This window comes from Bombus bifarius, unplaced genomic scaffold (genome assembly GCF_011952205.1).
Source record: "Bombus bifarius isolate JDL3187 unplaced genomic scaffold, Bbif_JDL3187 scf7180000009666_frag, whole genome shotgun sequence".
NCBI lineage: Eukaryota > Metazoa > Arthropoda > Insecta > Hymenoptera > Apidae > Bombus > Bombus bifarius.
Genome location: NW_022885265.1, coordinates 12,562 through 26,396, shown reverse-complemented (window position 1 = coordinate 26,396; position 13,835 = coordinate 12,562). Strand labels below are relative to the sequence as shown.

The following is a 13,835-nucleotide window of genomic DNA, read 5'->3' as shown; positions in this document are numbered from 1 at the left end:
ACCACCTCACTGATAAAATCGAAAATAAAATCTAAGGAATATTACAACAGACGGATCAATAAACAAAATTTCAAAATGGTAGATTTGTTACATTTAATGAAAGAACTTAGTAGAGGGAAATCTCAAACGGATATACAGAACCTCATAAAGTTCCCAATATTTTCAAGTACCATAATATTGAAATCGAAGTAAAAGGAATGCCATGGTCAATACATATAAATAAATTAAAATTAACGCGCTCGCAATAGATAGTGACGAGCATTCAAACAGGCGGACCAAACACAACAAACAAAAGCAACACGTTAATAATGAAAACTTTTCCTATTATATACAGTACGGGCATCGTTTTTTATGAACAAGAACAAGGAGAGGAACTCTACGGTCCTTGGGATGGAGAACTTCCAGCCTATCACCCGGAGGTGTATGGATAATTACTCACTTACTGTTACCAATTACTCCAACACGCTTATTAAAATATCTTCGACCGTATCATTTGTCAAAACTGTTATTACAATGTAGATGAAATGCCAAAAGCAAAAAGGAATCGTAGACGTAGAGGCTATAATCCAGAATGATCGAGCTCTGTATACGACTGTTAAACTCGATATTTTGTTATCGAACTCACGATAAGAATAAATATAATGACCGAGCCCTTCTCGCTGGGGCATTCGATTGTTGCATATTCACTACCGTAATCTCCAGGTCGCATTGACAAATTTTGAACAGATGTTACGATAATAAAATGAGCCGTGACACTTTAACAATTTATGATTTTACAATCCGCGGGAAAATAACATACTCAATATTCTGATTTGTGACTCAACAAAAATAAAGAAACACATTTATACGTCCTCTGTACTGCATATCTCGTTGAACATGTGGAAAATCGCTAGTAGCACATAGATTATGAAGATACATTTTGCTTGTTATGATATAGTAATCCTACTTTTTCAGCACTGTATCATATTTGGATTTAGGCTTGAAGAACGCTTCTACTTTACTAGTGTTGCTGTTTTTAAGATCTGTTTCTCGTAGTAGGTCTATAGAATTGTACTATATATTCAATATTACTTTATGAATATATTATGAAAATTATGTAAGAAAATTTAAATAAAAGGCAAATTTGAGGTAACAAACTGATAGAGCATGTTATATAAAATATGTTGTAAAACGAATAAACTCACTTCACTTCACTTTTCGTTCACTTTTTATAACACTTCGTGCTTTGCTTTTTTGTAAAATGTTTCGACGTATTCATTTTTTTATTATTTTTATGCAAAATTATGTTATTCTGCCAGAACTTTGTAATTTAATTCTCTCAAGTTAACTTACTGTTTGAAACTGACTCCCTTCTGCGAAAACATTTTTTGACTAAATTTACCCAGATATTTTCTGTATCCAATACTCAGATCCGATGAATATTCGGAGCAGTTCAAGGCTTGAATTTCAAAAGAGGTCCCGGTGCACCTTTATTAAGCGTCAAGTAGGCCAAGGTGAAGAAATTTACCTTTATATATGATAACAGAGTTTATTATGCAGATCTAACAGAGTAACGGTACAAAATGTTACAGAATGATTCAAAGTATTACAAGAGACTGCGTCAAAATATTTTAACAGATTGATTCGAGCGCTTATTTTGGGGGGTTTTTATATCGTGCTTTCTATACTGTGTGACACTATCGTGGGGTTTTAGTCGGTAAGTCCGACACTACCCCGACAGTGTCCATGAGGATCTCCCCACGAAAAAAAAGTTCAAGGCTTGAATATTTTTAGAAAAATAATAATTTCACTGATCTTAGTATTAATTTCAGTGATTTCAGTAAAAATAAATGTAATTTTCAGTATTACTAACAATTTGTTTTATCCTCTTCCTACCACATTTTGAAATACAAATTTTTAAACCTAAAGTTCAATCTAACAATGAAGGTCATCATCGAGGTTGATACATGTTCCAGTTTCGAATATACATCAAAAGAAGTATTTCCTTTCTTAAGTTGAGGTCACAATAAGCATCTTCAATCAGCATTTTATTCTTTTGTCTTAATGGTGAAAACAAGTGATCGAAGAGATAGTACGCATCAAAATATAATACAATATGCTCAAATATACTACACAACCTGCTACAATATACTGCAAGAGTAATTGAGACCGAACACGGAAGACCAGGAACGATAGCGTCATAAGCAGCTTGTTCCTTTTTGTTCTTTATTTGGAGTTTTAGATTTCTTCCCTTACAATAAGTAGCTCTTTGTGATCTATCTGTTTCCTCTCCTTTTTCCATCTACTTAGGGACTCATTTTTTGGAATCCGCGGACACAGTACGTAATTGATCTTCATCGAGCAATCTTGTCAATACGCATCGTCATTTGCCACTCCCTCATTTGAAGAGATTTGATGATAGTATTCCTATTACGGCATGTATATATTTCATGATATGGAGCAATATCATATGATGGTAATAAAAATTTCTCGAACGATAATCCATTTATTTATATTTTTCAATATCTGTCCTTACGATTGCGTATTTATTTGTTCCACGTATCATATTTATCTATTTGCATAACTGTAGGTGACATTTTTTTTAACAATTTTGCTAATATTTCATAACTTTTTAATTCATATTTCAAAGTGGTAACAGGTGTTTCTTTCTTTTCAAGTCTCCTCCATATCGGGCTTATTTCTAGTAGCCACGCTTGCTTACAAAGCAATTTTATATCTGCACAAGAATATCTTTCAGTACATTTTACTATGTGGTTTACAATATCTAATATTTTTTAATAAGTGGTTGCTAAGGTATAATTTGAATATACCAAGTCGAGCAACTTCATTGGGTAATGATACGTATATTTGCTTTTCGAGACGCCTGAGTAAAGCTGCATCAATGCCCCTAATAACATATTTACAATAAATATTATCGTTCTATTATACTAATAATAATGAAGGAATACTTCAAACAACACAATAACATATTTGGAATTTGGAGAAATATTACGATATTTTCTACTTAGAAAACATTGAAATAACGTGATATACGTACCAAGGGGAATTAGTTGTAGCCAGAAGAACTACATTAGAATTCTCATTAGACACTAATCCATCCAATCTAGAAAGAAGTTCTGACCTGAATCTCTTTGCAGGTTCAGACAATATACAGTCTCCTTTATTTGTGGCGATCCAGTCAATCTCGTCGATAAAAATAATTGTAGACGAATGACTATAGGCAAGTTCAAATAAAACCTGTTCAGTTTAACAAATGTATTATTCATTAAATATTATATTCGAAATTCCTTAAATTCATTGCCTCATCACGAATATGATATCATTTCGTTTTCCAAACAACTATTCTATTTATATATAAATGACGAAAAATAAAATCAAATCTTTTTATACCTAGAATCTCTCCTTCATAGACAAAGGAACAAAGAAACTTACATAGACAAAGCAACTTACACGTATATACGTCTCGGAATCGCCTCTCCATTTGCTGACCAATGAGCTGGCAGTTATGTTAAAAAAGGTGCAATGGCATTCTGTCGCGACTGCCTTCGCTAACTTCGTTTTCCCTGTTTTGTATATTTCTTGTAAACACGTACAGAAATGAAAAGAATACGAGTATCTTACCTGTACCAGGTGGGCCGTACAGCAAAATACCTTTCCAGGGGGAAAACGGGCCATCAAAAAAGATATGATACTTAAGGGGATACACAACGGCCTCCTTAACAGCGGTTTTACATTCCTCTAGGCCTATAACGTCATCCCAATGTACATTTAATTTGTTTACTATGATCTCCTGTGACGATACAAAGATAAAATGGCGTCTTCTCTATATTAAGTAAGTGTTACGTAATTTGATATTTGAAGCGTTACTGAAATCACGTCATTGTCGATATACGTTGGACGGTTTATCGACGGGAATTTTATCGTTTAAAAGCTTTACGATACGTATATTAATCGAAAATAACTTACGCATGAGATGTCCTCAGCAATCTTTCGTAATTCCGGATTATCTGAATAAAGCTTTGCAATGCATTTCAATATCTTCGATTGCATGGATTGTTCCATTGGGACGTTAAATAGCTCTTCTGATGAACGTCCATCACTCTCATTGGGGAATATTGACGTCACTGTCATTGCGAGATTAATATGATTCGCATTGTCATCAGTTATCTTCTGCTGTAGATTCGTCTCTTTCACAGGCTCACTTCTCGCTTGTTTACTAACAGATTTGGCTTTTGTCTCAATACTTCTACAAACACTGGATCATATTGTAATACGATACGTTGAATACGATACGTTGAATACGATACGTTGAATACCGTTTAATATCGTTAAATAATTTAAATTCTTACGTTTTGCTTGCATTTGTCACTTCCCTCGTCATTTCCCTTCCAGTTATTTTCTTACACAATATGGGATATTTTTGAAATTTCATCTTGTAATAATTTTCATACTCTGCAACGATAATTTCCAAATCGATGTTGTCGCAAACCCGATGTTCGGGAGATAGACGAGCTTCCCGGAATAATACATCGCTAACGTCTATATACATAAAAAAATGTAGTTTTTAATTAATTATAGTTTTTAACTAATTAAAAATATTTTTCGCAATGACTGAACACTATAAGATAACCATCAAACAACTGTTTTATCTCTAGGTAAGACAGGCAAAAGAATGTATTTACTATATAAATCCTCGAAGATAATTTCTTGTCTTCTGCTTTTTAATTTCCAATTTTTAGATGGATAAGAATAATTTGAATTTATACTTCATATATTTGTTTATAACTAGTTAATCTACATAATCGATTGAGTTATTCTTAACTACTGAATTACCGATGTCGAATTTTCAAATTTGGTTTCGCCTTCTCTTTCCATGATGTCCACTGATTTCTATTTCGATTGGTCACTGACACTATTCAAAAGAATTGGAACTAGGAATATATTTTAATTATAATATACTCACCCATTGTGTTCCAAATAATCACATACAAGGTATAATATGTTCCGATGACGTTCCGAAATACGACTCTCCTCCTAATGCAACATGGATATAGAAAGATGGATGCAACATGGAAATAGAAAGAGAACACCATGTATAGATACTTCCTGTCCATGTTTAATCAGGCATGCACACTAGTGGACACTGACGCTGCTCGTATACCGCTGTTACATATTTCCTGTACAAGTGCGCGTCATTAGACAAGGACGGAACATCCTCTCTCTACTTCTCTATCGCGTTTTTAGTTCGCTCACGCGCTCTGTACTTATATCTATTACATTTCCACCATAGGCAGCGGCCGTGCAGTGACTTACAAAAGTTCCGAACGGTTCCATCCTGGGCGGACGGTTAATTGCGTTCGGTACTTCGAGGCAGGAAGGTGAGTACAGAATCGCTCCTCTTAGTACTCTTATTAGAAGTGTTATCATCGAATATAAGTTTTTTCAATAAATTTTTATCGTTTTACAATCTTTCTAGAATACAATGACGTCAGCAATCGATCATTTTCGCGAATTTATTGTAAATTAATTGGGGGAATATCTGGAGTTCTTTATCGGTTTCGACTGTAAAATCAGCAACTATTCGAATTTTTCATTCATAATTGTGACGTTTTCGACTCTTCCGTTGCCAAGACCCTCTTGAGAGATTTTTGGCACGTTCCATCACCCTTGTTAAACGAGTGCACATTGGTGGATATATTGATTTTAAAAACCAATACGTGTACGAGATTTATTATCTCACTGGGACAAAGAAATCCGTTTTATTCGCGAATTTTCCGTGTTTCTTCTTAATTTTCGTGAGTGTCTGGCGCGGAGCATTATTTGAATGAACTTTTCATCGTTCAGATTATATTTCGTTTAAAAAGATTGAAATTGATGTCGAGAAGAAATGAAACAAGGTGCTCGGGCATTCCATCGTTTCCCGGGGAAAGAGAAATATGAAAAAAACGGTCGTTCTTCCTTCTGCCATTTTCGTCCATTACCAAAATGGTATGACCCAAATGTCCCGGGCCGTGAATCAATCAAGCGAATTTTGAATAATTTTTTAATAATATCCAGTTAATAATTTGTGAAACAAATTAATTTCATTTTATTGTTGGAAACAAATTAGTTGGATTTTTCTTTCTTTAGCAGTTTTCGCCGGAGTTGACCTGACGTGCTACTTCAGTTTCCATCATCGCTTCTCGAAACTTCCAACGTCCTTGGTGTTGGAGTCTCCTTGACCAGGTGAGTACATAGCTTCTAGATACTCGTCGCTGTTCATCCTTACGAGCCTCTCGAGAAAAATCCGCAGTTAATATTCTGCTAATCCCTGCTGCTTTTAAAGACCATAAGTAGTCGTCCGTAAGGTTTAAAAGATTTCGAGTAGATTTGTCTTACGTATTTTATCTTCTAATTTTTAAAGAGAGGGTCGTGTTTAATCAATTGAAAATGACGAAACTGTAATGGGACATTATTATCAAATATTAAACGTGGTTCCAGTGGGTACTTTTATGGTCTTTGCGAGATATATATGCATTATACGTTGCTACTAGCAACGCGTAGCGATGAACGATGGAGAGCAGTACCTTCGTTATCTCGTCTCGGTTGTGTACATATCAGTAATGCACAGTACTCGTACTAAATAGCTTACAAATTCCATACAGATTTTCAGATTAGTTTCGAATAATACCAACACGACCATGATAGTCACAGTACAGTATTAAATGGTGCCACTATGCATAATACACTCCTAAAATGTCTCTACAAATATATTTGTCCGAATATTTTTGTCAGCTACTATATCCTAACCACGGTTTATTAAACAATATATAGATTTAAAAAAGAATATATAACGACATTACTTGTTTAGGCTAGATTGGTTTAACTTGTATAGTTTTAGTAACTGTGTAAGATCAAACAAGAACTTATCGTTAGTTTGGCGAGATCTGATTACACGAAGCAACATAATTGCTTTGAAACTCAGGACAGAAAACAATGTCCACCGGTAGACGCGTTTGTCTGGTGAACGTGTAACGCGTGAATAATAGATAGCGACAATCACGCGAACGCTAGTTACAGCTGACTTGGCTTACATTGTAGCATTCAAACTAGAGTATACGAGCCGTAAGCACTATTGAAAGTTCAAAGGCCGACTAGTGAGCTTCATCCTATCTCATTTTTTAATCAGGCGATGGATCGACGAATCGTATTGATTTCGAGGATTATTATAGTTCTGTGGAAATTTTAAAGCGTGGTTTGTCTAATCTTGTCTCATTAGCTACAGACTCTTTGGCGAGCAGCCTGAAACTTGATCCAGTTTCGAGAAAATGAAAAATTCGTTTCTTCTCTTTGCTTCCCTGTTCCTTCTTTCCTCCTTTTTCCCTTTTTACATCGCGTTAGGACCCGTTAAATAATATTGACTGCCGTGGACGCTGGCTGAGAAGTGCACTTTATAACTAGCTTTAAAATCACTGACGTCGATGAGGACAAAGGTAAGTTAGAGGGTCATTTATCTGAGCTGGTGTTATTCGACCTGAACCCTGCAGCTTTTCAGAGTTTCTTTCGTTTTTCTTTTAAGAGCAGAGATGTTAACTGGTCTCTTGTTACGTGTAAAAAGTATGTACTAAAGCTTATTTATCACCAATTGGTTGCTCAAAGTCGAGATATACATACCTATATTATATTAATACGTTACAGAAGATTACGCGTTAGTTAGCTTATGAGAATTTATAGTGTGTCACAGATCACAAAAGCAGAATGACTACTTTTTCATAAACGATATATGTATATGAATTGAAAGTTTAACTATTACGTCACATACTTCTCTCGATAAAGGTCGTCGAGTGCATATTGTTAAAGAATATTAGCCATTTGAATTCAATAGTTTCGAAGATACTAATGCTTCTGTGAAGTTTTTGCAGGCTGTTAATTTTTTATTGAGATACTACAAATTTTAAATAACTTCGATTAGAAATAAAAATCACATTACATTAACGCGTAGAATGTAACGTAACGTAGATAATGTAAATATAAATTATATTACAAGGAAACAATACGGGTAGGTAATGTGAAACATTCTGGTTAAAATTGCATCCTTTGAAGGCTAGGACACACAGTACTTACGAAGTAGATTAAGTACCAAATGGGGTACTTAAGAAAATTCATGTTGTCATTGTTTAATAAACATCTTCAGCTAATAGCTTTCTGCAAAAGCTGGTTTAAGTTATGCTAGCTTGTTCCTTATTAATTGCAATTATATTGTTCGTATCTCCTAGAGGATTAACAATCCATTTTTATAATGGATAATAAAAGTAAATTCCTATTAGGTTGTCCCAAGTTTCTTTCGTTTTATAAAGAAATGACAGTTATGTTATTCTATATTATTTTATATTAAATTGGAAAAAGGTGGATCACACGTAATTCAATAAAATAATATAAAACGAAAAATGTTGTACATCTATTACTTTCTTATAAAACGAAAAAAACTTTTGGAACAACCTAATATTTCTCTACTACGATGCTTCTGCAGTGCTAAAATATTTGATAAAAATGTTAAGAAATTCTAATATTGATTTAAGCGTATCGATTTATCCACTCTTCATATTTGATCAAACAGAAATTGTTAATTATGATTTACACTTAAAAGCGGATTGCATATTATGAGGATAAATTATCAAATTCATCTCTAATATACACATTAGAGAATCATTCATAGCCGCAATCCTGTTTACCGCTAACATTCCTGGTACTCAATAATTCATTAGGTGTCTGCTTTAGCCGCACAGAATACACCTGTAAATAATTAATCGCCATTAATATTCCATCGACTTTTGAAAATCCCTCATGTGATCTATTTCATGCGATGAGAATATGTATAAATTGAGATTGCGATCGACCATCCTCAGTCGGATAAATCGAGTGATTCAAATTATAACACAAAAAAAAGTTAAAACTAGTTACATTATCTTTTTCAATTTTTATGTATTATTTGGCGGAAGAAACTTTGGTAATTGGTAAGTAAAGTTCACCTCCTTAATGTTAATGATTTTAATATGTTATTAAGCTCAAAGTTCTAAGGAATTTTCTATATATATATATACATATACATAACTGTGTGCGTATATATATAATATACGTATAACAGCCAAAGTTCAGCTCTCAAGTGTACGCAAAACTTTTATGTTCATTTTACGCTATACCAGTATGTTTCATGAATTTGTTTGCTAACAGTATCGAAACAAATAACAAGCAGAGGACGAGCTATTCATGAATTGTTTTGCCAGCGTGTACGCTCCCAATATTTTCTATTTGAGAAAACATACTTGTTGCTATTGCAACTACAAATATCTTTACAGTCGACGCTTTTGCCGCGAATCATTGGCTAACATGTAAAATCGAGAAAAAACATGGTTTATTGTGATGGAAATGTGGAAAACCGCAAAACCGATATAGAAGGGAAAATAAAGGAAAGGAAGGTAGGGATAAGCAGAAGCTTGGGGCCAAGTTTAATTCACTGAAACCGAGCTGCTTGTATTATCGCAAAACAAAATTGCCAGTACGTCATTTCCGTACTCTCGTCCTCGCGAAAATGGTTTTGCTCGTTAAGAAAAAACGAAGAGACAGGGAAGAGAGGAAAAAGCAAACGGAGAGCGCTTTTAAAAAGCTGGCGAACCGTGTGTTACCACAACGAGATACGCGGTGCTATTTGTCGCTTTAAATTGTGTCGCAACTCGTTTTTGAGATCTTTGCCAGGGACGCGTTAAAACACGCTGCAAATATATTTCTGGCTTTTCTGGGGTTTAACTGAAATATGACAAATAACGTTGTAAAACATATGTACTTATGACTTACAGAGTAATTGAGTGTACAAAATATAATAGCCAGCGATTTAGGGCTTTAAAAGATCAAAAGAAAAGAAAAGAAAAGAAAAGAAAAGAAGAAAGATAATATGTTGCGGCAGTTTAAGTCGATCTAAGAAAATAGATAACGGGAGGGGGGGGAGGGCAAAGCTAGTTAATCTGGAAAGAATCCAAGCGTCAATTTCAAGCATTTACAGAGAATCAAGCGGGCTGGTTAAGGTCGTGAGTTGAGCAATTATCCCGCGTTAGGTTCAATCAGGTTAGTCCCACGCGAAATTGATCCAACCATGCGAAAACGAGTGTATTCTGATTTCTGTCGCAGATACTTCTGGCTAGTGCAGTACCTACACGGTGGTTGTTGAAATAGCCGCTTCTCATCTATTTTCCGCAGCGCGGACATCATCCTTTGATCCCTTACGACTAACAAAGTTTTCAAAGATGTACGGCAGTTTGAGATTCTACTTGAAAATGATCATGATTGCGGTCTGTGTACCGCCTGCCCTTCTTTTTGTTCTTCCGTTAAAGACTGGTAAGTTGATACTGATTAATTATGCGATCGAAATCCTATATAATGGCTACAAAAAATATTTGCATCATTATTCTCGTTTCCTAATGAATCGCTGTTTTAATCAAGTTTTATATTGCATCAAATTTCTGTAGTTACACGAAAGTACTAAATTATAGAAAACTTGATATACACGGATTTAATTAATTGATAAATTAGTCGATATATAGGCATTATTATTTATTATATTATATATTATAGGCATTATATATTAGTAATGTATATATACACTTTTGAATTTTAGCCTTCTATTATTCTTATATCCTTTAAACGTCATTTCAAGCTACAAGCGACTTTAACTCAAATAGCTCGATTTCAAGTTCTAACGTATACTGTAAAGCACACTTGCGAAGTGAAACAGTAAACACGATATGAAAACTCTCTCCCCAGTAAGAAATCGAATATCCAATTTCAATCGTGCTTCATCGATAAAGCATCAATGCTACGTAGAAGCATCGTGGCAGCCGCAATGCGGATCCGTTGATCAAAAATTTCCTGGCACGATCGTTTTCGTAACGCTATTAGCCGTTTCAGTATCAGGGATGTTTTAAAAATCCGTATCGGATTGTACCATGAAGCGCAATAGCGCTTCGTTTATTTATTTACGAGAAGTGCCGATCAACTCGATTGCACTGCTCTTTTTTTTTGTCGAAACATACCTTTCAACGCGTTCACGCTTCACTTCATCAGCTATATCAGAAACGTTACACTAAAGAGTCAAAAGGTTGCCAAATATTCGTGCTTTACCTTTTGTTTGTGTGACGTTCTGTAATTGGTTTTCCAATTCAAGAGGTAATTTATACATTAGTTTTTTCTTTATTTGGTTTACGATTATTTGAAAGAAAAGTAATTACGAGAGGAAACTCTGATAGACTAGCGACAAGCTACGTTCGGAACCGAGCGCGCTGTGAATTGACAATCGTAACCAAACATCGCGACACAGTTCACCACACTATGCGTACAGCATGATCACGCTGAGTGGCGTTGAAACGGTTAACGTAACTGCGCGTACGACCGTCGAATGGCAAAGATATTCAAGCTGAGAATCGTTTTCAGATGCTATAAACAACCGCTGTGCTGACTTTCAAGGAGAAACCATTCGACATGATCTTACGTTTGAGCCGGGGCCTTCGGTTTGCAGTTTCTGCGTCTGCTACAATTCGAGGCTGAAGTGGTGCATATCGATCGTATGCAACCCGCCCGTAGTGAGTATATGCTCATTACTTAAACACTTAACACAACCAGAGAGAAACTAAAGCACACCGTTAATGCGAATAGGGTACACAGCGATTCATCTAACTTGCCTTGAATTACTTTTACAAAGAGAAACATGGACAGGAATAATTCTTTGTTACGAGTCGTTTAATTTATTCGTTCGTTAGAACGATTGGTCTGACAAATTCAAAGTCTTGTTCCGTATAAATATTTTTAAACAAGCACGTCATAAGCTTTGTATATTTTTTTTATCGCAACGAAACTGTTCAGAGAAATGTTGAAATTATTAATTACAAAAGAAGACATTTACGTTGTAAAAATGTTAGCGAAAACATTTGTGAAAAAGTTACTTTGTTATAAATTCTACAAAAGGAAATATTGAAAATCACGCCCCATTTATTCAGTTGCACGTATGAAAAGTATTTTGCATTCGCGCAAAAAAATCCCTTAAGGATACATATTTTATAATAATTGGAGTGTCAAAGTTATTACGCGGATTGGCGTACCTTAACCACGTGCCTTTTAATGAAACTAGGTTATTCATTTGTTATTCGTTCCTAACTTTCAACTTTATGATTTTTGCGGAATAAAATTTTATATTCCGGTTCAGTTTATAAATGATTCATTTTGAATTGAATAAAATTAGAGTTACAGCAGTGTAATTTAACAAAGAACAAATAATCATTTGTACTTTATTAAAATGTTCTTTTAGCGTCTCGTTTTAATATTTCTCTAATAATATTTTGTTAACCGTTATATTTAAATGAAGGTTTTCAAAGCAGAGACGTACTTTAACGTAGGAAATGGACGTACATTTATAATGAGAATTCAGAAGCAAAAATATTTCATACAAAAATAAATATTCCCCATGTGTAAATAGCTACGTTATGACTTTTATATGTATCTAACGTTTTTCCATGCAAGGTAACGTATATTTGCTTCTTCGCTTCTTCGCTTCTGAGTAGTAAAACCTGGCATTCATGCGGCTGATAGGTAGTTACGCGCTGACAACGAAAAACATAAAATGAATAAAAAACATGAGCCATCCTATAAAAAAAATAAAGCTGCTTTTATCTTTCATTACATATTCGTCAGAATATTGTTAATAAATATTTAAGTTCAGATTTCAGCTTAAATAAATGCATAGGATTGGACATTTATTTATATATGTATCTGCGAACGCTTTTTGACATAAAATTTTTATAACGACTAAAATCACATATTCCGATATTAAATTAATTTGATGAGAATAAAAACTGAATTTTTTAAACGAGATTTTGTATGAAGTTACATTTATTGGGAAAAATTCATTCTTTTATAATATGATAAAACGAGACTCATAGTCTGTATAAATCATTTCATGGAATATTATGTGTATGTACATGTGTTCTACGCTTTTATGATAAAAATGCTAAATGAACATAACGATCAAATGCATCGACAAATGCATTGAACATATCGATTGTTATTTTGAAAAATTGATTATCTTTTATTTGTTTCGAACTACAAATTGATCGAGACATTCGTGTTTGCTAAATTGCGAATTTAACGCAATGAAGTCGTCTGAATCCCTTGCGAGCATGTAAATATAGCGTCGAATTAACAGGTCAATTACTTGAGGTTGGAACTGAAAGAAAGAGAAAGATGGAGGAGGTCTTGCCTTTGAATGCTGGACACTTCTAAAGCCCACAGTTCGCTGAAATTGCCAGAGAATTCAATTAAATGGCAAATTAAACCATTGAACTGAATCTGTTTCCAATCGTGAGCTTGGAGGTTCTACCCTTTGAATTTTTAAACCAGTCAACCTTCTTTTGTACGTATGGTAACGAATATAATTCATAAACTAATGAAGTGTGTAATTCAATTGAAAGCTCTTTTCACTGAATTCAGTTTAGATTAAGAAAAATGATATAATAACGAAATTATCAATTTACAATTTATAGAGCGTATACTTTATTCGAAAGTGAAGTTTATTACTGCAAATATTAGTTGGCTATTTATAGCCTGTTTGAAAAGGTGATTTAATTTCGATTGATTTTCGATAAGTTTTTGTTGGTTTACTCAGGTTAATTAATCTCCAATAAAATAGAAATACCAATCCGGTAGTATAATTGCTTTCTTGCTTATTACTTTTTACTAATTAGCGATGCACGATTCCAGACCAGTAAATATTTTTCCATCGGGAGAAGTCAGGTCGAGAGATGCAAGATTTATAC

General features: G+C 34.2%; 1 pseudogene; it reads right to left on the bottom strand.

Moving 5' to 3' along the window:
- Window positions 1-2,525: 2,525 nt before the first annotated feature.
- LOC117215485 lies at window positions 2,526-5,891 on the bottom strand (annotated as a pseudogene).
- Between the last annotated feature and the right edge of the window lie 7,944 nt (window positions 5,892-13,835).